The sequence below is a fragment of the Pteronotus mesoamericanus genome, unplaced genomic scaffold (assembly GCF_021234165.1).
Source record: "Pteronotus mesoamericanus isolate MK-2021 breed Mesoamerican mustached bat unplaced genomic scaffold, CSHL_Meso_final contig_50, whole genome shotgun sequence".
Classification (NCBI taxonomy): Eukaryota; Metazoa; Chordata; class Mammalia; order Chiroptera; family Mormoopidae; genus Pteronotus; species Pteronotus mesoamericanus.
The window spans coordinates 40,838,185-40,862,279 of record NW_026555186.1 but is presented as its reverse complement, the minus strand read 5'-3'; the positions used below and the strand labels follow the sequence as shown (position 1 = coordinate 40,862,279).

At 35.7% G+C, this 24,095-nt stretch overlaps 1 pseudogene; it reads right to left on the bottom strand.

Moving 5' to 3' along the window:
• Nucleotides 1–10,520: 10,520 nt before the first annotated feature.
• On the bottom strand, nucleotides 10,521–12,551 carry LOC129074511 (cytoskeleton-associated protein 2-like; annotated as a pseudogene).
• Between the last annotated feature and the right edge of the window lie 11,544 nt (nucleotides 12,552–24,095).

The window sequence follows — 24,095 nt, the reverse complement described above, 5'->3', positions numbered from 1 at the left end:
TAGGTGTCATGTATGCAATTCTACAATATGTTATCTATATATTTTATTGTGTGTTAATCAGCCCAAGTCAAGTCTCCTTCCATCATCATTTATCTCACCTTTACCCCCTTCTATCTGACCCTAACCCCTTTTTCCTCTGGTAATCACCATATTTTTGTCTGTGTCTATGGGTTGTTTTGTTCCTTAATCCCTTCATCTTTTTTACTCAATCACCAATTTCCCTCCCCTCTGATAGCTCTCAGTTATCTATGTCTGTCTGTTTCTGTTTTGTTTGCTAGTTTATTTGCTCATTAGTTTCCATATCTCTGCCCATTTTTAATTGGATTGTTATTTTTGGTGTTGAGTTGTATGAGTTCTTTATAAATTATGGATATTAACTCCTTATCATATGTATCATTGGTGAATATCTTTTTTCATTCCATGGGTTGTCTTTTTGTTTTTGTTGATAGTTTTCTTTGCTGGGCAAAAACTTTTTAGTATGATGTAGTTCCATTTGTTTACCTTTTCTTTCATTTCCCTTCTCCAAGGAGATATAGCAGAAAAAAATATTACTGAGAGAAATGTGTGAGATTTTACTGCCTGTGTATTCTAGATGTGATATGGTTTTTAGTCTTATATATAAGCGCTTAATACATTTTGACTTTATCCTTGTAGCTGGTGCTAGAATGTGGTTGTTTCATTTTTGCATATACCTGTCCAATTTTCCTTACACTATTCATCAAATAGCCAGTCTTTACCCCATTGTATGTTTTGCCTACTTTTTTATATATTAATTAACCATATAGGTGTGGGTTTATTTCTGGGCTTTCTATTCTGCTCCATTAGTCTATGTGTCTGTTTTTATGCCAATACCATGCTGTTTTGATTATTTTACTTTGTAGTATAGTTTGATATCAGGTAATGTGATAACTATAAATTTGTTCTTCTTTCTCATCATTGCTGTGGCTATTTGGGGATCTTATGTAGTTGCATATACATTTTTGAAGTATTTGTTCAAGATCTCTGAAATATACCAGCATTCCATTGCATAAATATACCACATTTTTTGATCTACTCATTTACTGATGGGCACTTAGGCTGTTTGCAGCACTTGACTATTGTAAATAACACGATTGTGAATATAATGGTGCATAGGTTCTTTTGAATTGGTATTTCAGGATTCTTAGGGTTAAAGCCCAGCAGTGGAATCTCTAGATCTAAAGGCAGTTCCGTTTTCAGTTTTATGAGGAAATTTCATGCTGTTTTCCACGGTGGCTGGACCAGTGTGCATTCTCACCAATAGTGCACTAGGGCTCCCTTTACTCCACACCCTCGTCAGCACATGTTGTTTGTGGATTTTTTAATGATAGTCATTCTGACCATTGTGAGGTAGTATCTCATTGTGGTTTTGATTTGCATATCTATGATGGCTAGTGAAGTTGAGCACCCTTTCATTTGTCGATGGGTCCTCTGTATGTCCTCCTTGGAGAAGTGTCCATTCAAGTACTTTGCCTATTTTTTTAATTGGATTGTTTGTTTTCTTGCTTTTGAGTTGTATGAGTTCTTTATATATTTTGGAGCTCAAACCCCTGTCTGAGGTGTCATTGGCAAAAATGTTTTTACATACTGTTGGATCCCTTTTCATTTTGATGATGATTTCTTTAGTGCTGCAGAAGCTTTTTACTTTGATATAGTCCTATTTGTTTATTTTTTGCATTATTTCCTTTGCTCTAGGAGATATATCAACAAAAATATTGCTGCGTGGGATATGTGAAATTTTACTGCCTATGCTTTCCTCTAGGACTTTTATGGTGCCATGACTTAAATTTAAGTTTTTTATCCATCTTGAGTTCATTCTGATATATAGTGTAGATTGGTAGTCTAGTTTCATTTATTTGTATGCAGCCGTCCAGATCTCCCAACACCATTTACTGAAGAGGCTATTTTATTCCATTTCATGCTCCTGCCCTTAGACAAATATTAATTGACCATAGAGGCATGGGTTTATTTCTGGGTTCTCTATTCTGTTCCATTGATCTATGTGTCTGCTCTTGTGCCAGTATCAGACTGTTTTGATTACAGAGGCCTTGTAATATAATTTGGTATCAGGTATTGTGATCCATTCTACTTTGTTCTCCTTTATTCAGATTGCTGAGGCTATTCAGGGTCATTTTTGGTTCCATATAAATTTTTGAAATATTTGTTCTAAATCTGTGAAATACATCATTGGTATTCCATGATTGATAGGTAATTATTCATTCCAATTTATTTCCCCTTTGCAACTGTATTTCTCTCTCCCCCCATCTTTTTCTTCCTCCTCTTAAAGAGGTCTCTTTTAGCATCTCTTACAATGATGGTTTGCTGGAGTTGTATTCTTTTAGCCTTTTTTTTTTTGCCTTGTAAACTCATTTTGCTTTCCATTTCAAATGAAAGCCTTGCTGGGTAAAGTAGTCTTGGTTGCAGGCCTTTGTTTTTCAGGACTTGGAATATTTCTTGCCATTCCCTATCTGATTGGTATGGTTTTGGTTGAGAAATCAGCTGCTAGCCTTATTGGAGCTCCCTTGTATGTTACTAGCTGTTTTGCCCTTGCTGCCTTTTAGATTCTCTCTTTGTCTTTAAATTTTGCCATTTTCATTATGATGTGTCCTACAGTGAGCCTCTTTGGACTCATCATGTTTTGGACCCTTGGGGCTTCCTGGACTTGTATGACTTTTTCCCCTCATCAAGTTAGGAAAGTTTTCTGTAATTACTTTTTCAAACAGGTTTTCTATCCGTTGGTCCTCTTCTTATCCTTCTGTTATCCCTATGATATGGATATTATGATGTTTCATGTTTTCCTGAAGTTCCCCAAAACCTTCTTCACTCTTTGAGTCTTTTTTCATTTTGTTGCTCTGTTTGGGAGTTTTCATCTATCTTGTCTTCCAACTTGTTGATTCAAGCCACTGCTTCATCTAACTGCTTTTAATTCCTTCTATTGTATTTTTCATTTCAGATATTGTATTCTTCATTTCTTCCTGGTTATTATTGATAGTTCCTATGTATTTTTTCATGATTGTGTAGTTCTAAGTTCCTTGTCGGTTCCACAGGGTTCCTTGCAGTTTTCACTGAGTTCCTCGAGCATCCTTATAACCATTATTTTGAACTCAATGTCTGATAGTTTTTATTTCAATTTCATTTAGAAGTCTTTCTACGGATTCTCCTTTCCTTTTGATTGAGGGTTGCTTCTTTGTCTCCCTATTTTAGATGACTCAATGTCTGTTTCTGCATATTTGATTTATCTGTTTTGTCTCCTTGTCTTCATAGTGTGACTTCTGTGGTAGGAGTTCTGTGGGACTCAGTGGTGCTATCTCCTTGATCTGAGCTATATACTGTTGGAATTCCCTTTATGTGGGTTCCCTGGTTGTAGTTGGGTTTGGATTGTTGTTGGGTCATTCTTTGTTGGGTCCTTCCGTCCAGCTGGCTGACTGAAAGTCACACTGCCCTGCACATCTTATATGCTGTTGCACAGTTGCTGCCAGAAGAAAAACAAACATTCCAGGAAACAAAACCACACTATATACAGCAAATAAGTAAATATAAATAGAGGCGTATTGAGAATATTATAAGAAACAAAAAATGAATATGAGATAACTGAGAGAAAAATGATTATGAGAAGGTTGATAGGGGAAAAATAATAAGAGTAGGGAATAGAAACAAGGCAAAAAAAAGAAAGAAAATACAACTTACAATGTAAATTAAAAAGGAAGGGAAGAGGGGAAAATAGAGTAAGAAATGGAAAGAGTATAGTATTAGGCTTAAACAAAAATTTGAAAAATATCTTGAAAAAAATTGGAACCAAACTAGGAAAAAAGTTCCACCACAGCAATATCAACAACAAATAAGCAAAGATTAATATAGTGGGAATGGGAATAAGAAAGAAAAAATAAAGACAAGCTTATGAGATATCTAGAGGAAAGAGAAGTGATTTTGAGGGGATAGAGGGAGAAAGAATACTAAGGGTGAGGAATAAAAACAAGGCTAAGACAGGAAAAATTAAAATTTAAAATGAAAACAAAAAGGATGGGCAGGAGGAAGGCAAAGTGGAGTAGGAGAGAGAATGGTAAAATTTGAGATTTTAAATATAAAAATAGTGAAGATTGAGAACTAAAATAGAAGAAATGCAACAAAAACCACCATATCAACAGCCAAAGAGCAAAGATTAATAAAGGTGGAGAGATGATAAAGTTATTTTAAGCACAGGAAAAAATAATGTGAAACTACTAATGACAAGAAAAATGATTTTGAGAGGCTGGAGAGGGGAGAAATAGTAAGTGTGTGGGATAGAAACAAGTTACACAAGAAAAAATAAATAAATAAAAAATAAGAATTGGAAGGAAGAAAGTAAAAAGGAACAAGAGAAAGGAATAGCAAAATATGAGATTTGAAATAAACTAAAATATAAAAACTAGTGAAATAACAGGTGCAAACTTGAAGGAAAAGAAATGAATATTAAAAAGCTATACAGGAGAGGAAATAACACAAATCATGAAGAAGGCTGCAGTGGAATTTGTCTCAGTAGAATCTGGTATTTTCTTTTCTTTCTGGATCTGCACCTGGTGATCCAGATGGTGTCCTAGTCTGGCCCTAGGCAGCCTGTTCGAGACCACAAGTGATCAGCAGTCCATGGCTTTCTCTTTCAAATTTGGATGGCCCCCATTGTTCTTCCCTGAGGCTTTCCATTAGCCCAGGAGTGATTCATTTAATGATCTGAGAGGACTTCCAGGACCTTCTTCACCTGCCTCCAGAGGGGGCCTCTGGTGCTATCAGGAGGGTGAGTACCCTGTGACACCTCTTGAGGGACACTGTTCAGTCTTCCAGGAAGATGGTAAGAGTGTTTCCTCACCCTTCACCACGTTTTGGTCTGTTCCAGATTCTTTCCAATAATGTATGGCAAGGGTGTCAAACCTGTGGCCCATGGGCTGCATGCAACCCAGGATGGCTGTGGAATGTGACCCAATACAAAATTGTAAATTTACTTAAAACATTGAGATTGTGTGTGTGTGTGTGTGTGTGTGTGTGTGTGTGTGATTATGTGTTGTAGTGTACTTAATGTGTGGCCTAAGACAACTCTTCTTCTTTCAGTGTGCGGCAGAGACACCTAAAGGTTGGACACCCTTGATATATGATTTCTGGTGAATTAGCTTTCTGTTTCCCCGGAGGGGCCAATCTGTGTATAAGGAACAGCTCTTTCCTGCTTGGCACAGACAGCAGCTCTGTCTAGGTGCTGAGGCTGCGCAGGGCCATGAACACTGCTTATTGCACCTGTTTTTAATCTCTCTGCTCTGCTGGTTTTAGCAGATCAGGGTCCAAGGAACAGTGTAGCTCATAGTGTCTGGTAAAGCGCCCTTTCAGAGCTTTTTCTTCCTTCCCCTGGAGAATGCACCCAGCATGGGGCTCCTGAGCCTGGCCTCACTGATCTGCAGAGCTTGTAAATAATCCCACTAGTGGGGCTACACTTACCTGTCTGTGGGGGGACCTGCCTGGCTGCAGCGGATTTCAGGCATTCAGCTCCTCACCATCCAATCCTTAGGCTCCCACTCCTTCACTGTAGACTGGCCTGAACTTTCCAGTCTGTATTGTCCCCTACTTGTCAGCCATTCTGGACTGGGTCCCACAGTCCCTTAGAGTGACTCTATTGCCTTTGAGTTCTTTGTTTGCAGAGCTCCTGCGCGCGCATGCGCGCGCACGCACACGAGGCCCCTGCCAAGACTGGCCTAACCTCCTTTTAAAAGAGAATCTGCGTAGCCACAACTTTGCAGCACTGAGCCCTAGGGGATCTGCTCTCCATCACTCCCTCTCAAAAAATCACTAAGTCTCTCTTGGTCAGAGCTGGACACTGTCAGAGCCTGTGACAGTTTTAGATAAAGTTTCCTTCTGGATATCTCCCAGATGACACTGGGAAGAGTCCTACAGCAATATCTTAACTTTGGGTAGATGCTCTTGCTGCTCCCTCCAGTGATTCTCAGCCTTGGGTGGGCCTCCTTCGGTGGTTATGTTTCTGTAGCCAGTACCTCCCTAGCTGCCTCTTTCCACCCCTGGGGTTCACGGCTCCTGAGCTGATCAACAGCTGCCCTGAACCTGCAGAGCCAAAAGTCCTGGGTTGGGCAGCAGCAGTTTCTCCACTATGAGAGCCTGGGCTGCCTGCTCCCAAGTGCCATGCAGGCAGGCAGGCTCTTTCCCCTCATGCGCACCCTCCACATTCTCATGCGTGTATGCACTCACTCACACATGCTCTGGCTCACTGTCCATTGGATTTTCAAATTAGTTGCTCTGCGGTTTAGCTGTGAGATCAGTCTGGGTCTGGGAGCAAGTGAACGGAGCTTCCACCTACTCTGCAGCCATCTTGGATCATATCATTTTTATATATTTTTCCTATTCAGTCCTAGTTTTGACACTTCCATTGATTTTCTTCTGTTTTTTGAAGAAGACAAAATATTCAATAGTCATTAAAAGAATATCAATAAATAGGTCTAGATAGCTAACAAAAAATGTTAATTTTTAATAATTTTTTAAGTTTTACTCAAAAAATATAAGTGGAAAATCAAGTATATTTTATTGTTTGCAAATTGAAGTCCACTAAAGTTTGTGAAATTTCACAGAATTACATTATTACATCAAAGATTATTATACTTTTAAAATATTTTTAGAGTTACTGAAAGCTGTTATCAAATGCATTATTTTAAGCATGCTCTGAATAATTAGCAGATATGTCACCAGTCATGTTTTATCTTGCCCTGCAGCTCCAAGTTTTCAATTTTTTGATAACGGACAATGTATATTTTATTAATTATCTCTAGGCTCATGCTATTTAGAACAGAATTTATTTATAATTTTATCTAGTGTATCCCAATATTTATTGTTTGTGTAAATAGGTGTTACATTCTTAGAGAGTATTTCTCTTAAAACACCGATTTATTAATGCCTTTATTAATTTAACAAGTTCTACAGTTACTAGGATGCCTGATGTTAAGCCTATAAAACTAAGTGGGAAAGCTTTTACTCTGAAACTTTGATGGAAAGGGGGAATACATTCCATCCCAGTAGCATTCAATTATCTAAAAATAGGACATACAGAGAATAGGGTTAGTGAGAGAAAAGGCTAGAAAGGTAGGAAAGGATCAGGTCTTAGAAAGACTGTAATGGTATTTTATTCTGTGGACGATAGGCATAACCTTTAGTTTTAGGGGCAGAGAGGTAACATGATTACATCTAAATCTATTAGCTGGTTTAAGGATGTGCTGAGATTAGAGGTGGGGAGATGAATTATACTACTGCTAAAGTTCAGTTAATAGAGAATAATAGTTGTAACCATACAAGATTACTGGCAAATAGAGTGGTACTGAAATATATGGAATTATGAAACATAAGAAATAAAACACAAAGGACCTGGCCAGGATAAGATTAGAGTCAGATATCAGAAGGTAAATTATACCCCACTCCCATAACTACTGTTGGCTTGCTTGGAAGAAACATGAAAACATATATAAGATGATAAGATGTGAAATTCTTCAGAAAGAACAGGTGTTGGAGAAAAATAACTGATCTGATTATTCAACAGTAAAAATGTATGAAGTATCGATCTCTTACCTCCTTAAACTGGAGTATAGTACTTTATATAGTGGCTTAATCTAATGAATAGTCATGAAATATCCTTACAGTTAGATATAGGTAAAGGAATTGGGACCCATATAAATTTAGCTTACAACTTTTAGATGTCAGGATTTAAGGGTCTTTACCTGAACTTTAATTATGTAAATCACAATTGTTGTTCAGCAGAGTATTTTTTCATTTTTTAAATATTTTGTTAATATATAGATAATAAACATGTGTGCCTTCCCTTTAATAAAAACTTAAGTTTTTTTCTCTTTCTCTCTTCCTACCTTGTTCCATTTCTCCCCCTACTTCCCTTCTCATCCATCTGTCCATCCTTCTGTCCATCTATCCATTTATACATCTATCCATCTATATCTATCCATCCACCCACCCATCTATATATTATCCATACATGCTAAAGGGTCCAGAAAATTATCTCCATGTTATTAGAAATCACCAGAGATAATACAAAACATTGTGCTTTTTTTAATGGGAGACTAAAATGGTTTTTATATTTAAACATTTGAAAATGGGGCACTACATAGTTACATTAGTATTTAAGAATATAATTCATATAAAATATTACAACCATTACAAATATAACAGTGTAATTTTAGTATATTCTTAAACCATATCCATGTCAAAAATACTTTTAAGGGTATGTGATGTCTCAACTGTCTAAGGAGTCTAAATAAATTATATATTCTTTATTCTTTCCCTGAATTCCAATTTTCTACATCCAACAATTCAATGTTCAAGGTATAGTTATGATTCAAATATGTAGTACAGTATAATATAGTCCATAAGACACTTATTAACTGAAAATTTCAAAAGAGTTTTATTTAATGCCTGACCCCCTGCAAAAATACCCACAGGAGAATCTCTTTACCACAGTAGGATCCTGCAGTCTTCATAAACTCCCTTTTCATACTCTAAAATCAATTGCCTTCTATTCTTTTATGCATTTATTGATTTTACCAGAAAATGTATTTTATAAAATCAATTTTTAAAAGACTTCTTTATAGCCTTTTGTCTTTTCAAAAGCATGTTTGATGTTTTATTTTGAATATTAAGTGTTCCTGATGATCAAAATGTAAAAGTTGCTTATAACATTTTGTAAATAAAAGAATCATGACATCACTTTGATGTCATGAGGAAAAGCTTCTATTTCATCTCCCAGATATAAATATACTGTTTGATAATTTATTTATCAGTAATAAGGAAAGATGAACTGTTGGCAAAATATATCATTAATATTTCCAGTTTATTTCAAAAAGGCATATTTTGTGCCACTCATACAAGTATTATATGAAAAGAACAAACTAAAGAAGGTAAAAATTACCGTATAATTTTAGATAAGTAGATTATTTTTGAAAAATAAATTGCCATTAAGCACGCTTAAATAGTTGAAAACTTCAAATCCCAGTATAAGGTTTTCCAAAAGCAAGGTTTGAATTTATTCACTGTGGTTAAACTGCATTTCCTATTTTTGAAATAAATGGCATTGAAAGATTATTATGTAAATATTTTAATTTGTTCTTTACATATTAGGCATAATTTAAAAAAATAAAAATCCTACCCTCTAGAACATGAGAAGACAATGCTTTTATATGAGTGAAATATAGAAACACAAATGAGCCTATGAGTGTGATTTTCAACCACATCATATTACACAATTTTAGAATTCTCTAATTTCTTACAATGATCACTTACTTGAAGATGTAGAGTTGGTAGAAAATATATGCCATTTAAATATCAGTTCAAAGACATAAACAATTTTATTGGTGGTTCAGTATTTACGTGTAAGGGAAGAGAACTGTATATAGTATATAAGGTCTGTCCAGAAAATATCCAGCCATATATTGTGAAAAATAGAGACATTTATTGAAGAAGATACAAGATACAAGAAATATTGCACATAGAACAATGACATCTCAGTCCCCTTCAAAGTAGGCATCTTGAGACCTCACACACTTCTCCCAATTGTCATCATTTGCCCCATTGCATTTTCCTGAATCTCATTGATTGTCTGAAATCTCTTCCCTTTCAAAGATGATTTTAGTTTTGAGAAAAGCCAGAAGTTGCAGAGCACCAAATCTTGGCTGTAGAGGGGCTGAGTAACCTTGGTGATTTGATGTTTTGCCAAAAACCTCTGCATGAGACATGATACATGAGTGGGCATGTTGTTGTGATGAAGCTGTCAATCACACATTGCCCATAGCTTTGGCCTTCTGAATTGCCTGAAGAGTTTCTGTGGAGGAGTGTTCAGGCTTAATGCAAAGTTTGACCCAGATTTGTTGCTCTACTCCCTCAGTCATTTTGAATGCAATAACTGCACAGTACACATGCTCACTCAATGGCATCTACCATCCCCACTGACCAGTAAAATGAAGTCATCATTGTTCATGCATGTGAATTCCAGTCCATTCTTCTAGGCTGCCAGGTTATGTCAATGTCATGCAAACAATTCTTATTGTATTACCAACGGTTGGACTTTTTCTAGACAGACCTCTTATAACTATCATGTTTCAGGGTACATGATTTAACAGCTTTTATATTACAAAGTAAGTTTATTAGTTATTTTATAAGTACCACTGAAACTAGAATTACATTTATTAACTATATTGAAGGAACAGAGGAAACTAGTTTACAAAATTTACCTATCAGAGACAATCTTAGTTTGGTGAGATAAACAATGTAGGATTTAGCGTTTTGACACACAGAAGGCAATACCTGCTATGTGTTAGTAAAAGAGATTACTGCCATGAATGCTTAGGTATTTGGCCACTCCTGACTTAAGAGACATATGAAGCCACAACAACAACAACAACAACAACAACAACAACATCCCAGGAATAGTTAAACATCATTTCTTAACATAGCTTATTTCTCATCTGTTATGTCAGTGTTCAAATACATCTGGCATAATTAGTGTGCCTTATGAAAACATTAGTTTTATCTCCCTACTCTGTTAATTCTTCTAATGAAGACACACAAAGATAATGGTCTTTTAACACACTGGACAGTTTTAGAAGTCTTGGATTGAAGACACCGAGAATGTTTAACTGATGTTAGAAAGTTTAGCTTTTTAAACAGGGCATTTCTTTAATCAAACTGCATTTTGATTTTTACAATTTGCAAATATGGTATAGTAGACACATTATAATTAATTAAGCAACCCTCCCTAGTTATTGTGTTTGGGGTTTTAACATCATTGGTTGGATCTTTTGTTTGGTCAACTGGCTCTCTTTCACAGTCTTGAAATATCACATTTTTATGATGTTTACTTTCCATTTCATATTTCCTTGACTGTGAATTAACACCAATAACTTCATTGTTGACTTCTTGGATTTGTTCCTTAGTTGTACAAGCTTCCACAAAATCTTCTCCAAATTTAACTTTTTCTTGACTCTTCCTTGTTGGAATATCTATAATTGCACGTCACATTTCTTCAGTGGGCTGAGCCCCTGCCAGGAGGGCCTTTTCACAGACTGACATCATATTTTCAATAGAACTTCTGAGTGGTTCAGCATGTGCTAGGCATATCCAATAGTTAACATGTTTTTGGGCATCTGGAATATTTTTAATCAGGACATTCATTGTGTCCAATATTTCTTCTTCCCGGCATCCCTCGTTAATCAGGTTTAGACATTCATAAAAGGTTTGTTTACCTTTTCAGTAAGTAATCTTTGTTCACCTTCTTCTGCCATGGTAGTCCAAAGGGGCCCAACCGGCTTTCATTTTGTTCTTCAGTTTCAGGCTGGGAATACTGAGCAAGGAGGCCTTTTCAGCATTTTTCTTTTGCTAGCTTTCCAGGCACTCAAATGAGCTTTTCTCTCCTCTGCAGTTTCTTTGAGCTGAGCCTATCTATTATCGATAGTTGGTTTTGCAATACTATGTCTATGCTGGTCAATAGGATTTTACTTTTCTATCAGTTTGGTATTAGAAGATGAAGCAGGCCTGATTGTAACTTAAGGTGTGATGCTTCTTTACCATTTTTTTTTTTTTACTTCCTGAGAACTGGATTTGACAGTAGATAAAACTGTAGTTAAATTTAATAATTCTTTCTTATGAGACTTTCTGAATTGTAACATTGGCAAGGGTTCTACTGATGCCTTGTTTCAGGGTATCTTGGGTGTTACGGATATTATTGTGGTGACTTCTAATAGGAGGATGCAGAAGTTGTTCCTTCTGAGATGCAGTCCTCACAAATTTAGTGGTAGTCATCACACATGAGATGCTAACTTTTCATGGTTATATTGCTGGTTTAAAGGCCTAACGTTTGAGGCTTTAGAGATAATAGTTGAAGGTCACTGAAGAACTCTCATCTTTGACTTGTACAGGTTTTCTAAATGAATTAATCTTAGGTTGAACAGTTTGGCCATGATAGAGCCCAAGCACAGATTTCTTGAGCATGTTAGCAGCATCTTGCTTTGGTTATTCTGCAGTCACTTGTTTCTTGTTATTATTGTTGTAAATGTGAAACACTTGGCTTAATGTTATACATTGAACTTGCAACTTATCTTTAATTGCTAACAACTTCAGAGTTTGGTTATTATTCTCCAAATTATGTGTATCAATTGCTATAGTTGAATGTTAATTCATTAGAAGGTTTTTTAAAACTTTCTAATTTTTCTTCATAATTACATCATTTTTGCCTCTTGTAGGTCTATGGACATTTTCTTTAGCAGCCCTTTTTGTCTTAGGTTTCAGAACTTTTGTCTCATCTTGGACCTGACCTTCAGATGGCATCACTCTCCAGTTTCTGCTACTGGAGAGTGATGATTTCCTTCTATGCAAGAAAGTTTTTCTTTTTAACAGATGTTCCTTGAGTTTTTGTTCTTGTTTTTGTTTTTGTTTTATTTTGTTTTGCTTTGCTCTCTGAACACAAACTGGGCCCTCTGACTCAGGGGAAACTGCTTATCGGGTAGGGGGATGCTTCATAATCACTCAAACGGAAGCCTCTGAACACTGTGCACGCCGGCAGGGGTTCTCCTTTTTGATGGTGCAGCCTCTGCCTCTGCACATTGGTGCCAGCATGAATTGAATGAGTAATTAACCGTATTTAAATATACCTCTCTACAAATAATGTATAAGACACTTCAAAATAATTATTATAATGTATTTTAAAGAACTAGCATGCCATAGCTCTTTGAGAACATCTAGTTTAAACATATGACATCCTGGAGGGATTTTCTCTTTAAAAATATATTACCCTGTGCCATAGGTAAATTCATACAGTACTTTTGGATCAGCAACTAAAAACCCTGAAAATTAAAAATATCCATTAAATAAAAGGTGTAAATCACAAAACATTATGTTTTTCTATTTTAAAAATTATTCAGACAGATGGATTTTCAAATTCAGCTTCAAAACCCAACCTTCACATATTTGCTTGAATCACCTACACTTAGATATTTCCTAAGGTAGCTGCCTGATGGCAAATGTATGTTCTTTTTTAATTACTTATTTTAGCAATTCGAAGTTTATAAAATCCACCCAAAGCTGACTTTGTCAAATGCATAATAAAAGAACTTCAACCAAACCGATATGGAAAACAAGGCTATTTCAACTCCAAAATATTGAGTTATCTTCAGAAGAGAATTAAAGGGAGAAGTAGAGAGAGCTCTTTTGATTAAACCTTAAATACTAAGCCTTCATTTCCCCTTATTTTCTCTTCTCGCTCTTTCTGCCTGTTCTTTTGATTTCTCTAATTAAGAAATGAAAGTTCAATGAAAATTGTTTGAGCTTTCTGAAGAAACATGATTATTGAAAAGGATATGACTGTATTTGACTTCATGGCTCTGAGAGGGGTGGCACATGGGCAAAGATGATGACCAGGAATTTCATTGTTAATGTAACATAAAGCAAATACTTGAAAGGATTTCATCAGTAAAGACTTTAGATAATAAAACAATTGCTAAATGAGCCAAATTCTTTTGAACTACTTATTCTAACATACATTTATATTATAATTATGTTTTTAAGATACCTGATATGTAACATTGGTGTTTTTGATTATTAAAAGTATTTGTACATTTTAATTCTAAGTTTTCTTTGCTTGTTTGAGTTTCTTTTTTATTTGTTTTAGCAAGATATTACCCAGTTTCTTTGAATTCTTTAAGCTCTTCATTCAATAAATATTAATTAATCACATATAGAGAGCAAAGTAAAATTCTGTGCACTGGGAACATAAGCAGTGAAAAAGAAAATAAACAAGGTTGTCAGACATAGAAGAGGGAAAAAGATAATACTGGTTATCCTTTTAGCAAAATGCTCACATTGACTAGTAGAGTCTTTGGGGATTATCTGAATCTAAAGAGGTGTGCATTTTTAATTGTTTTTGACATATAGCATAAAAATAAAATTGTGTAAAACTGATAAAATAACCAATTGCTGTTCATGAAAATGCAAATGAACATTGCCCAGTAGTAGTAAATCTAAGTCAAATTCTCATTCTAACAGGTTGTAACATGTTACTTATTGCCTCAATTAATGAGTTAACTAATAAAACCTTTGACACATGTTCAATTAATGTTTAATGAGAGGGATGATTTCACCATTTTGAAATTTTACTTTAGAAATGTGCTTGTCTTTTGGCACCTTTTGGCCTGAACAACTTAAAAAGAAAGAATTCTTCCATTCTCATTCATAATAATGAATACAAGAAGATGGCCTCTATGGAAGGCAGAAAGTTCTCATTATATTAGAACAAAAATATAAATGGAGAATATGTTTAAAGTGTCTGAGCATCTAAACAAATTATTTATTATGAAAGACCCAAAAATAAGGGTATTTTGTTTTCCTGGTTTCCTGTGCCTTTTTTTAACTTTGGCTTAGAGCAATAAGATTGTATATTTGGATAGTGATTATTGCTAGTTAACCTGAAATGAAAGTATATGTATTGTTTATAGAATTGATGGTAAATATAAGCTGAACACCCACCGTGCAGTTTACAGGATCCAGCTGGTTATTATAAGCTTTTATGAATAGTCTATAAAACTTAATAGATACCCATTTCTAGTACCTTACTCCCAGAGCCACAATCAGGTAGAAAATCAGCCCACTTGAAACAGAATATTATACTATTTAATCACAAACCTTGACAATATTAGGATCAGGTATTTAGTAGTGATTATTTGTGAATGATAAAGTATTAAAGATATGTGTAAGATCGAATAGTGTGATAATTGAACGTTTATATATTTTTTCCTTAAAATATCTGAAATTTTACAAAATACTCTTGTAAAATACTCTTCTTAAAGTTCCTTAGTCTACTTTTTATTATTTAATAAGTTAGGTGTTTGGGAATTCATATAAACTAACTTTAAAAATACTTTTATTATGTACTGATCAGAGCACCCATTTAGTAAGATTGTTCAAGGGAAATTAGACATATAAGCTATGTTTGGAAGATGCAATATTGATATTGTAAACATTTTTTTAAATTTCATGTTTTCTGAATATAGTTGGTACACATGCACTTTTCCATTTGATTCATAGGCTGGTGCTCAGTCCACTGAGCCACACATCAGCCAGGGCTGAATATAGTTGGTATACATGTACCTTCCCAAAGGTCTACAAATTATAACTTAAAAATTGACTACACGAAAATTCCAATTCATGAGAGGACTTCCAGTCAAGATGGTAGAGTCAGTAAACACTGTGCTTGCTTCCTTCCATACCCACCTCAAAATTAAATTATAAAACAACCATCATTGAGAACCACCTGAAGACTAGATGGACAGAAATCCTATAATTAAAGATATAAAGAGGAAGCCACATCAATCCTGGCTGGTGTGGCTCAGTGGATTGAGCACCAGCCTGTGAACCAAAGGGTCACTGGTTCAATTCCCAATCAGAGCACAGGCCTAGGTTGTAGGCCAGGTCCCCAGTAGGGGGCATGTGAGAGGCAACCACACATTGATGTTTCTCTCCCTCCCTTCCCTTCTCTAAAATAAATAAATAAATAAATAAATAAATAAATAAATAAATGTGTGTATAATATATATAATATATATTATAAATTATATATATATATATTTTTTTTTTTAAAGAAGCCACATCAAGACTGGTAGGTGGGACAGAGATGCAGAATGGGCTGGCCCATACTCATGGTGTGGCAGTTAAGAATCAGGCATCCCCACTGAGGAGCAAAGGATTCCAATCCCATACCAAGCTCCCCAACTCGGGCCTCCAATGCCAAGAAGAAGTCACACTTGTTAAAACCTACAGTAATCAAGCAAGATTGGGAGATTGAGTGAGACTGGGAACTGCTCAAGACTGAGGTGCTGCTTGTTTTAAAAGGCCCAAGCACAGACACACTTGCTCACAAACTGACATGCTCTGGGCTCCAGTGCAGAGTTAGCAGCTTGGAAAGTGCCCGGGACATCTGGGAAGACCTAAATTGAATAGCCTCCAGGTGAGGATTAGAAGAGTAGGGGTTGGGAAGGATCACTCCAGGGATGGAAGTGCTGGAAGATGCCACTGTTCCTTTCTTGAGTCTTACCCTACCCAGTCTGCCCAGTGCAAGTGGGTGCCAAATCTGTTTTCCATTAAACTGTCTAACATTGTTCACACTGTGCTGGTGATCCCTGGAGACCCTGCCCCAGTCAACTTGCACACCCAGCCAAAACTCTGTCAGCAGCTCCACCAAAGAAGCAGTCTGCTCAGACTTGCACTGTGGACTTGCTTAAAATATCTCAAATATCCACAAACATTAAACAAGCAGCAGCTGATCTCCATGCACCCTGTACCTCTGGCTAAGCTAATTCAAAGCCAGCACAAACAATGACCAGTCTCAATTGCATTTTAAGTACCATCAGGGAGCCCCAAGCCTGGCATAAGCAGTGGCCACTCAGCTTGGAATGTAGCCTCAGTAAAGTAACCACAAACTGGGCACAAGTGGCACCCAGCCTCAGCTAACAACATAGTGCCCACCAAAGGGCCTGAAGCCTAACACTAGTGGCAGCCAGCCTTGGTTGGCAGAATAGCACCCCCTGCCAAGTGCCTCTAAGGACAGCACAAGTGGAACCAATACCAGATCACTTTGTAGACCCTACCAGCCACAAATGGTGACTGACCTTGCCCTACATCAGAGTCCCTCACAACAGATCCCAAAATCAACACAACTGGTGGCTAGCTTCAGACTACACCAGACCACAACTCAATCAGCTCCAGAAAAAACACACCCAAAGGGTGAATTTGCCTGACACTATAGCCCTGCTAATGAGACTCATGCTCCATGGGGTCAGCCCCCAACAAAACATTTTTTCCAATGTAGTCATGGTCAGCACTCACAGTCAGACTAAAGGTCAATCCCACCTACAGAAATTCCAGCAGTAACCCATGCTCAAAAAAACAGGAAAACACAAGCAACCAACACAAGGGATGCCCCTGAAGCACCCAGCTCAGGTGACCAGGGAAACTGCACTATTAGGTCACAAAGGACACCTACTACATAAGGCCATTCTGCCAAGACAGGGAGACATGGGAGCTCTGCCTAATACATAGGAACAAACATGGAGTCAGTCAAAATGAGGAGACAAAGAAACATGTCTCAAATAAAAGGACAGGACAGAACTCCAGATAAATGAAATGAAGACAAACAATCTACCAGACACAGAGTTCATAACATAGGTTATAAGAATGATCAAAGATGTAAAGGAAGAATAGAGAAGCTCATTATAAACTTCAAAAAAGAGTAAAACATAAAAATGGAAATAGAAAACATAAAAAAGAACCACTCAGAAATGGACCCAAAACTGAAATGAAGTATATATTAGAGGGACTCAGATACAGATTAGATAAAGCTGAGGATTGACTAAGCAATCTAGAATACAAAGGTAACAAAAAACACCCCATCAGAACATCAAAAAGAAATTTTTTTTTTACATGAGGACAGTTTAAGGGGACTCTGAGACAATAATGAGTGTACCAACATTCACATTACAGGGATACCAGAAGGAAAAGAAAGAGCAAGGGATTTGAAAAAATAATGAAAACCTTTTTTAGTGTGGAGAAATAAATAGACATAATAGTCCAGGAAGTGCAGAGTCCCAAACAAGATGAATTCAAAGAGTCTCACACCAAGACACATCATAGTTAAAATGCCAAAAAATAAGAGAGAATCTTAAAAGTAAAAAGAGAAAAGCACTTAATAACAGAAAAGGGAGATTTCATATGACTGTCAGCTGATTTCTAAACTGAAACTTTGTAGGTAAGAAAGAATTGGCACAAAATATTCAAAATGATGAAAGGCCAAGACCTATAACTAAGATTTCTCTAACCGGTAAAGCTACGATTTAGAATTGAAGAAGAGATAGTTTCCTAGACAAGAAAAAGCTAAAGCAGCTCATCACCACTAAACCTGTATTTCAAGACATGATGACTTTAAGAAGAAAAGATCAAAAATAGGAATGAAATATACTAAAAAATTTTTCACTGACAAAGGCAAATATGTAGCAAAAGCAGTGGATCAACCAACTATAAGCTAGTATAAATGTTTTTAAAAAGTAGGAAGATTATTTTTAATTAAAATATAAATTAAGGGATATACACAAGCACACACACACAAAAGTAAAAAATGACAAAAAAATTGGTGTAGAGGGGGAGAGTTAAAATTGTAGTGATTTTAGAATGTGTTTGAAATTAAGAAACCACCTACTTAATGTACACTGCTATATACATTGCTTGGTATGTATGAAGCCCAAGTTAACCACAAACCAAAAATCTATAATGCTCTACAAGATACATGGGTAAAGAGAAAAAAATACAACCATAACACCATACAAAGCCATGAGCATATGAGAAAAGAGATCAAGAGAATAAGAAAGGAACATAGAACTAAAAAAACAACGAGAAAACTGATAAAATGGTAATGACTACCTACCTATATAAATACTTTAACTATAAATGGACTATATGCTCCAATCAAAAAATATAGGCTGGCACCATTAATTAAAAAAGCAATGCCTGTACATATGCTGCCAACAACAGACCCACGTCAGATGAAAAAACACAGAGAGACTGAAGGAAAGGAATTAAAAATATTTCATGCAAATGGAAATAACAACAACAACAACAAAAAGCTGGGGTAGCAAAATTTATTCAGACAAAATAGATTGTAAAACAAAGGTTGTAATAGAGAGTTCTGATTAAAGTGAAAACTGTGTTTTTAAATGATGATTAATATAAATGTCACTTGATAGCTAATTTATTTTTGTACCCTCAGTCTTGGTATCATAAACAACACAGAATACAGGGTAGATGTTGAATATATAGTCATCAACTGGATAACTGACTGAACAAGATGCCTCAGGGAGGTGGAGTTGATTAGGTTGTACTCAGAGATTTCCATACTAAATTTTTTCCTCTTTCTACTAGGGGTTGTTTAAAATTCTCTAGTTCTTGTGTTGAATTATCAGCATATTATTTGGTTAAACTCTTGACATTTGTGTCTAAACTGGAACATGAGTGGCAATTTCCCTACCATAAAGCTGTTGTTGTTTTTTTTTTAATAGAATAATAGCTGTTCAATTCAGGCCAGCTAGGCTTGGACCTATTTAAAAGACCCGTGCCTATGTCCGTTGCCTCTGAAATCTGCTTTTCACTTTTTCTAGGCTAACTTTTAATAATTGCCACCTTTCTCTTGCTGGTAGCTTAGAGGCACTGAGAACGGCTACTTAGGTTGGCACTCCCAAGTTTGTTAACAGGATAACTATTTGACAAAGGTAGCAAACAGACTTATGCATGGTTTGAAGCACATGTGAGGGGAATGAGTGGGTGAGAAAAGCCTAGACCCACAAATTGTGTCCACTCCATTATCTACTGCAACCTTTTCTCTCCTAATTGCAATAAACCACCCACTGGGAGGAGGTTTATTGACTGGGTCTATGCAAGTTACAAAATATTTTTTGGATCACTAAGTAAAAACTATTTATTACAACAATGGGATGTTTTTACTCAGTATAATAGGTTTCTATATCCATATTGAGTTGAAATATATTAGACAGTCATTTGAACTATAAGTGTAATGGCAAATAAAAGGAGACAGTATTATTCCATGTGTACAACTTCACTTCACATCTTTTATTCATTTAATTGGTAGATTTCCTAGAACAAATTTTTCTTTCAATTTTTTAAGTTTATTTAAATACACTATTATACAAACCCAGTCTCCCTATAAATATAGAAAACGTAACAAGTAAATTTATAGTCACTTTATTATCATCTTTAATCTTGATTCTTGTCAACTTGTCTCTAATCATGTTTATCAGCTTGGTAATTATCCTTCAAGATCTTTGTCAATATATATTCAATATACTTTGTATTTTCCTCCCTTTGAAAGTTATCTGAAATAACTTGCAATCCAGATTTCTTACTTGGTTTTATAATTTTGACTATAACAAAATTATAGATTAGATGGGATTGAGTTAACTGGCCCTTAACTAAGTACTGTTACCACACTATAAAAACAAAGAGCTTTCAGTTCCTGCAGCACAAAATAAAAAGTAATAAAAATCACAAAGTAATGGAAAAAAAGCAATAAAATTATAAAGCCAATGATATTTGAATGTAAACATAACTGAAAATAAATATTATTCAAATTATAATTATTATAAAGTTGAAAATGAACCTCTAAACATGTCTGGTGCATAGTAGGTCTTAATGTCTTATTTGTTTCCTTCATGAGCCATTAGCTATATCTTTTGGGTACAAAACTGGAATACATGTAAAATAAATATTTACATATCACAGTAAATCATTATATCATTATTAACAAAAAGTCTGTTTTTAAAAAAGTGCTAACATTCATAGACATGAGGGAATTTAGATTAAAGTTATCTATCAAAGGATTCTGAGGGAAAAAAGTGATAACACTCTTTGTAACTCACCCCCTGTGCTGCTGTACATTTTGCCATTTCATTGGAGTCATCTACATTTCTTGGGCAAATAAATATTTAAGAACACTAAATATGTTTATAGTAACATCTAAATATTCTCTGTTTAATAGACATTACTTAGAGGATTAACTTCAAGTTAGTTTTTTTGTTTCCCAATATGCATAACTGAAATGTTCTCTTTCACAATGGCTATGGCACTGGGTTTGCTATGCATACTAATTTTGAAAGAATGTACTATTTATTATTTCCTCAACAGATCTTAATGGCTATATTTTATGTTTGACAGTTTGGTACATAAGTTTTTAAAAATCTTTCTTCTTTGCCCCCTTCCTTGCTGAGCTCTACATGCCAGCCTTTAGCCTAAAATGAATCTTTACAGCTGAGTTTGAACCCACGAAAAACATTAGATTGCAACTGAAATCTTGATATGACTTTAATTATAGTGTTGTTAACTGCTCCATTTTGATCAGCGATCTGCTGACCCTCTTAACTGGCTTTGTTCTCAAAACATCAAAAGTCAGCCTCCTTTTGCCAACCATTCATCAACTCCCCTTAAATTCAGTAAAAAGTTAGTGGTAAATGTGCACCTTAATATAGTTTCTTTGGCTGCTAAGAAGTTGGTTGTTCCTCTCAGGTCCTGAATTCAGGGCTCCAAGGTATTAAATGAAACTGAGTAGATAATTTAAGCCACTTCATTGTTCTTTTGTCCGTCATTTATTTTACTCTTCTACTGCACATTTAAAGCTATCTGGGGAAGTCATTTCCTCTTTCTTCTACTCACCTTATGCCCAACTTCTAACATTTATTCCAAAAACAGTCTAATTGTATTTATTCTAACTTAACTGGAGATGGGAAATAGCTGGTCAGCTTTTCCTGCAAAACCCATTTATTAAGAGAGTGATTTAGGCAATCCTTAGTGTTCTCTCCTAATCCTCCACCAGTCCACATTGCCATATTTTAAAGACCTTTTATTATTTATATTCCTTTTTCATGAATAGTAGTCTAAAATAAAGCAACTGAGATACATGGAGCTACTCTCAAACAACACATTTGGATGTGTTAAAAAAAACAATATTCCTATTCATATCTGCACTGAGATTAGAATTATGGGAAAACAAATCACTTGAAATCAAAGCTAATAAATCAACATATATTGCAGTGTATTTCCACCCTTGACATGAACCTGAATACTTGCTAAAGATTTGAATTCAGTGAACATGTTGTAATACCCTGGAGTGAGCCTGTGCAGCCATCCCCCACCCCACCCCCTGGATTTTCATGTAGAGGACACATGGAAAAGCATTTTCGCAGCAGTTAGGTTAACCAACTGCAGTTGGAAGCAAACTAATGAAACAGTTAAAAATTGCAAGGAATAGATATTTGAGAATAATCTATGTCCAATCAACTAGATTATTTCTTAAAAACATATTGCTCAACTGTATTGAGGTTTATAGTAATGTACAATCTGGGTGCCTTGTGGCAAAAAAACAGAAACGGGCTCTGACTAACATAGTAGAAAAGGCATTTGTTAGAAGGCTAGTAGGTAGCACATTGAATTATGAAAGCCTGGAGAACCAGGCTTGGAAAGTAGGCAGAGGTAAAGAAACGAAAAGAAATGCCAAGAATCTACATAGGAAGAATCTGTTTAGAACACTGTTTAGAGCTGCTGCCATTAACACACAGACACATTTGAAAGGATGCTCAGCATCACTAGCCATCAGAGAAATGCAGATCAAAACCACCATGAGGTACCACCTCACACCGGTCAGAATGGCCATCATAAACAGATCAACAAACAACGGGTACTGGCGAGGCTGTGGAGAAAAGGGAACACTAGTCCACTGCTGGTGGGAATGCAGACTGGTGCAGCCATTGTGGAAAGCAGTGTGGAATTTCCTCAAAAAGCTGAAAATGGAACTGCCTTTTGATCCAGTGATTCCCCTGCTGGGACTATACCCTACAAATCCCAAAACACCAATTCAAAAGAACCTATGCACCCCAATGTTCATAGCAGCACAATTTACAATAGCCAAGTGTTGGAAGCAACCTAAATGCCCATCAGTAGATGATTAGATCAAAAAATTATGGTACATTTACACAATGGAATACCATGCAGCAGAAAGAAAAAAAGAACTACTAAACTTCACGACAGCATGGATGGAACTAGAAAGCATTATGCTAAGCAAAATAAACCAGGGGGTGAAAGACAAATACCATATGATTTCACCTATAAGTGGAACCTAACCAACAGTACAACGATGCAAAGAAAATAAGACCAGCAACACTGAAAGGAAAAGAAACCAACAGAGACAAGAGGGAAGGAAGGAGGTGGGGCAGGGGAAAAGGAAGGTAAGGGGGAAAGTCAAGGAACATATAGCAAGGACTCATGGACAAAACCAAAGGGGTAGAATTGAGGGAGGGTGGGAGGGAGGGAGGGGGCAAGGGAAAGTGGTGGGGGGAAGGCAGAGACAAATGTAGTTGAAAAAATAAATTAATTAATTTAAAAAAAACACACTTTGCTGATATGCTACACTCTTCTCTGCCCACCACTACCTCCTAAAATAGTTTTTTTTGTTCTAGTATCTTATATTCATTCCTTAAAGTTTCAAAATTTGAGGGAAACAATCCAGTTAACTGAATGTAGATCATATGATCAAACCCTGGCTCCAGCAAGAAAATGACACCTTTCAAATACTAAGTCATGCACAATTAAGTGTTGTGAACAGGCCATATGGCCCAATAAAGCTGCAAACTCTGAATACAAAGCATATAGAAAATAATTATTACACATAGAATCACACTTCTGCTGGACTAAAGTATTGTCCATTAGAATAATAACTTCTTAGTCAGAATTCCCTTTCATAAAAAGAGATGTGGCAGGGAAGCCACATAACTTTCAAATGGGTGATGCTAACTCACACTCTGCCAGGTATACAGCTTTTAATAAGTGGGATTGCTCTTTGTGTCCAATTACTTTTACCTGCATGATGCATCCGTGACATACATATTTTTTGTGAAGTATACTTTCAAATATTGTTTGTGTTGTTTCTCTTTTATTGTTGAGATTAAGGGATATTTATATGTTCTGGATATGAGTCTGTGCTAAATATATATTTTAACAATATTTTATCCTAGTTTGTGTCTTTGCTTTTTATTTTTTTAATAGTATCTTTTGATGATCAGCAGATTTTAATTTTAGTAAAGTCCAACTTGTCATGATTTTTTTTCTGTGCCCTGTCTCAGAAATCTTTATTTACTTGTACTTTCTCCTGGAATCATTATCATATTAGCATTTATGTTCAGATTCATTTCAAATTAAATTTCATATCTAGTATAAAGTAGGGATCAACTTTCCTTTTTAAAAAGATATTCAGGGAAGGGGGAAATCAAGGAACATATAGCAAGGACTCATGGACAAAACCAAAGGGGAAGAGCTAAGGGAGGGAAGGAAGAAGGGGGCAAGGGAAAAAAAAGAAAAAAAATTAAAAAAAAAAAAGATACTCAGTTTCTCTAGAACTATTTAATGAAAATATTTTGGATTTTTTTCAATTGCATTATTTTACTATGTTTGAATTCAGT